The 5,253-nt window shown below is 29.3% G+C and overlaps 1 long non-coding RNA gene across 5 annotated transcripts; it reads left to right on the top strand.

Annotated features, from left to right (window-relative positions):
- The first annotated feature begins 243 nt into the window (after positions 1-243).
- On the top strand, positions 244-3,054 carry LOC145054002 (uncharacterized). Of its 5 annotated transcripts, XR_013684655.1 has the most exons (6): positions 244-447; positions 527-638; positions 729-801; positions 953-1,054; positions 1,228-1,266; positions 1,394-3,054. It is a non-coding gene; the product is annotated as an uncharacterized LOC145054002 (long non-coding RNA). The 5 variants fall into 5 exon arrangements; XR_013684654.1 differs by having other exon boundaries at positions 953-1,266; XR_013684653.1 differs by having other exon boundaries at positions 1,228-3,054.
- The last annotated feature ends 2,199 nt before the right edge of the window (positions 3,055-5,253 follow it).

The following is a 5,253-nucleotide window of genomic DNA, read 5'->3' on the forward strand; positions in this document are numbered from 1 at the left end:
TTACAAAAACGCCACCTTTGCTTCTTGACCCTTTTTTTTGATCTAGTGGTCTAATATTAGTTCTCAATAAACTATAGTTTTTCAAATGATCTTTCATATATATATATATATATATATATATATATATATATAAAAGAAATCTAACTATTTATAAAAATAGATTGAATATAATAATAATATTTTTTTAAGTTGTAAAGACAACCTCTTTACCACCGTCAACATCTTTGAATTGGTATCCTTTCTTTAAGCGATTGAATCGGTACAATCAACAATTTAATCGGCCACATATGCGAGATACAAGTTATATAAAACATCTCCTCTCCCACCGATTAAAACCCTAAAATTCTAAACTCTCTCGATCTGTGACCAATTGCCCACCTGTGGAAGATGTAGACGACGACCACCAAGCTAAACTGCCAGTGATCATCTCTCTTTCTCGATTTCCAGGTTCTTATGGTTCCTCTTTATTGTGGTTTTCAATTGATTTTATGAATTAACCAGATTTTCTTTGTGAAATTCGTTGTAGGTTTGTTTTTTATTTGATTAGGTGTAAAATCTTCATCATATTTGCTTATCTCAAGCTTATTCTCAAGAAAGAACATCCCCGTCTGCTACTTTTAACGACTTTGCTAAAAGAGGTATGAGAAAGGTTTGCTTTTAGATAAACTACGCCTATTTTGAAATCCTATCAAATATTTTACATACAAAGTTTGATTTATGGCTGATAGGATATATAGAGATGTTATCGGTTATGTACAATTATCGTTGCTTCTCCAGACACTAAGAAGCGAGAGCAGAAAAGTAAGAACTGATAGTCTTCGCTACAAATTTGAAAGTTTGCCTTTTTATTTATATATTAAGTACCGATTTCTCTAGATCCTGAAACTAATTTTTTATGTTTTGTTGTGGTTTAAATGACTTGCTACTACTTTTTGGATTTTTTTTCCTTCAGTTTGCGGTCAAAATGATTTGGGAGTACTGGGTTGATTCCCTTATCCAGGTTAATATTCACATGGATGACGTTTTGAAACCATTTTACTTGAGAAACCTTAAGGTAATCGACCATTTTACTATAAAAAATATTTTATCACTATTGTTAATTTTCTGGGTTAGCTTCACTTAATAACCAACTTACATGGTTCAACCTAAATGGGAGTAATTCTTGTTCTACTCTTGAAAAAACTATGAAGACCTTTAGCCTAATGATTAGGTTTGTATTTTTTGTAGATGAGCATCAGTACCCATTATCATGACCAGCCCTAATAGGTTATGTGTTTTGTTTTTAATGTGGTGTTTTGAAGTTCTCGACACTGATTGTTTCTTTTTTATTTTGGTATTAATTCTCTATACTTATTTGAAATATATTTGATTTTGTCTGTTTGAGTTTTAATAGGTCTATTTTTTAGAGATGGTGTGTATTTCAAGGAAGTTACCTGTGTAGGTGTTTAAATGACGGTAGGTGGGTCTTTCAGTGAAGTGTCCAGAAGAGGTGATGACTGTGGTGCTTATATCTTCAATGACAAAACCATGCAAGAAGCACAACAGAAAGATATATAATATTTGGATTCATATGTTCTTTAATTTCATAAGGTGATATTACCCTAATCAATATGCAAAACTAATTGGCCACCGATCACCCCTTTCCATAAGCACAATCTATTCCCAATCTCGATACTTATTGCAAACATACAGCTGGAAAAGTCTTACTCTCTGTCGACACCAACATAAATATATTTTTTATATGATATGTGATAGAGTTATGTCCTTTGATTAATAAAGCTTGATACAAAACTAACCAATATATAGTTTTGTTGTAGAAATTGAAACTTCTAGCTTTCGATATCCCGCTCTTGGTGATATAATCAAGAAAGGCATGATCACTATTTTCTCCTTTGATCCCATTTTCCTATTAAATACACTAACAAAGTAATTTTCTCTCTGCCATCTTGACCTCCATGTCTTCTCCAATATCATGCATGTTTTTACATAGAAGATTTGACGAGCCTTTTCTTTGCAAAAAAATCAGTTGGTCCAAACAGAGATATCTGGATATACATGTTTTTTGATATGATTTTCGTTTGTTTTTATCTACTTTTTGGTTCAATCGTAGATTTTTTACCCTTTATGATATTCCATTTGTATGAGTTTTTTTAATTTGAGCATATATTAAGGTTTGATGACTATTTTTTACCTTCCAATATTAAGGTCTGTAATATTGCATTCTACTTGGCATCAGATCTGAAGTGGTGTAAAAGGGTATTTGGGATTTTGAAAAAATGTTACTTTATACAACAATTGGAAGCTAATCTCTTGTATTTTCACTTGTAGGTTATTGATCTAAAGAGTTTGGAGGTCTTGATTCACAAAAAAGAAAAAGGTAGGAGCCTAATCTCATTTATTATTCCAGAACTGATTATTTTAAATCGGTTTGCTGCTTCAGGTTGAGTAGAAGTCATTGGTTGTTTAAAACAGATAACTAAGTAAGAAATGATATGAAGCTACCTTTTATGATCTTTATAATTTTACAGATTTCAAACCTGTTTTTCACAACTATAGTCTTTATATAAAAAAGTGTGAAAACTTCATATTATATATAGTTAAACTCCAACAACTTCATGTTGTATTCTTTATAGCCTTACAAGTTTAGTGATAAATGCAAGAAAATACCTGGACAACAGAAAATTAAGTGACTATAGACAATATGAATGCTTTCAATTCTAACATGGAGAGAATGTTGGAGAAGAGTATTTCAGGAATGGACTAGGAGAGCGAAAAAGTTTGACTCGGTCCATATAGAAGGTGGGGTTCAAAATAGTCTGCTCATGGGCCTTTCCCTAGGTTTTTAGTTGTTTCCTTAAGAACATGGTTGGGAGGACTCAATGCTAAGAGAAATATATGTATGGTCTTATTTCAAAATTTTGCATGTAATAAATATATCAAAAATGAATAAAAAAGGTACAAGTAAAATGTAAAATGCCATTCAACGTAATGGGGTTGTGGGTATCAGACGTGCAAACCAATTTCAAAGTACTTTGATTACATATTAAACTAAAAGTGTTAGTATTGCTTTTAAATTTTTTGCAAGTATACATCCATACAAATACATACATCATACCTATGTTGCAAATATCATATACGTATGATGCAAATATACAATTGTACACGTGCACTAAACCTGTAAACTAATAATAAAACACTTTTAGACTCAGTTTTACTGTACCATATTTTTTTTTTTTTGAGTAGTTGTATTTGTTTGTTACTTGGTGTTTGCCACTTGAAACTATTAATTTGCTCATTGTAATGGTTAATAACTTAGGTTTCGATTCATCATTTGTTAGGGACTACTCGTGAAATTTTAAATATCTAAAATAACAAGACCAAATACTATTCACCACTCGTACGATATTAAAACATTACATTATTGTTATTAACTTTAAATCAATAATTCTTACACTAATTTGCTATATAATATTCTAATTATTTCATGTTTACCATGAAAAAGATACACATTGGCTAATAAATTTAGATATTTATGGTCATCAATATTATATTAACTGTTTTTAACTATATTAAAATATAAACCTTGAAATTACCCATTTAGATGATTTAACCCCAAGTAATAGTAAATGGGTGTTTACGATTGGTTATTTAAAACAAGTTATGTTTATTTGTAAAAGTGCTTATTAGTTTTTTTTGATGTAAAAAATAAATTTTTAAAAAATTGTCTAGATTATCTTATCTTGTATCAAAATGTAATAAATGTAATAATTTGTTTTTTAGTATTTGATAATTTCTGATGTAAAATGACTAGTAAGGATCAAGTATATATAGACATAGTAATAATAAGGTTAATATCATAAATTGGTTTAAATGAGTCATATGTTGTTTTAGATAAGTTAGAATCCACTAACTTATCAAAAAACTCCTTATTTGAATAAATAAGTATTTTTAATTTTAGTCTATACAAACGTTAAAAACTATTTATTAGCGGTGCCAAACCGCAATAAACAGATAATCATATTAAATAAGCAATAACAAACACCCTTTAAAATGATGGCCACACCACCTTCTTTTAACATGATGGTTACTTGAAAACCCATATCTTCCTAAAATTTACTGATAAAAATAAAATAATCACTACCCTATGTAAAAATAAACTAATTGCCGAAACATAACTACTCATAACTACTCGCCTACCACCCTATGAAAGACTAATCGTCACCGAGAACTAATCGTTGAAAAAATTATTCGCTGCCGCCGCTTTGCGCGGGTACACCACTAGTTAGTATATATATATATATATATATATATATATATATATATATATATATATATATATATATATATATATATATATATATATATATATATTAGACAAAGCGTGTCGTCGATGAATATTTATTATATATATTGAAATTAAGATTTTTGCTAAGGTGTAATACATAAGCTGTGATGTTAGTGGTATCAATATTTAAAAAATGTTGGCATTGCTCCATAGATATTTTCCAAATGTATTCATCGATCTGGAAGAAAGACCATATCATTCCACTTGGTTGAATAAAAATGAAGAGTCCAATAATTGGAAAAGTATAGTCGACATACAAATACAAATACAAATAAAGTACATATGCTCCATAGATATTTAAAATGTCAAACTTTCTACTCCTTTTGTACACATTCCAGGCAACTAACTTTTAAATAACCTTACCTTCCAAAACGACAAAAAGAGGAAACTATAATATGAGAGTATGCACAATTTGTGTTCTATATAATTTAAGATATTTTTAGTAAAAGACATGAATTTTTAAACTCAAATTAATAGATGGTTGTAATATAAAAACTATTATTCAAACAAATATATTTGAATTTTTTTTGAACACCTAAATTTTATAAAAAAACAACACTAGCAAGAAGCTAGCGAGAAAAAACAATTACAAAGCGTCTTACATAAGAGGATTTTTCATCATTGAATCTAAGGAATTTTAAATCTACTACTCCTATTAGAAATCCAATTACAAACATGAATAATTAACAATATGACTCTTACGCATTTTGAACGTTTGAAACAGAACACTGTCCTGATATTGACAATACATCCAAATAATCGTGATACAAATAACCTCTACCACATTCTTCTTTTTCTTCTTTATTCTCAAGAAATCGATCCAAATAAATAACTCCAACACATCATTAAACAACGGGAATGGAAGATCCAGCCACTTAAAAACCTTACACCAAATTTGATTAGCTATT

Source organism: Lactuca serriola, chromosome 5, assembly GCF_051521515.1.
Source record: "Lactuca serriola cultivar US96UC23 chromosome 5, Lser_US96UC23_V15, whole genome shotgun sequence".
NCBI lineage: Eukaryota > Viridiplantae > Streptophyta > Magnoliopsida > Asterales > Asteraceae > Lactuca > Lactuca serriola.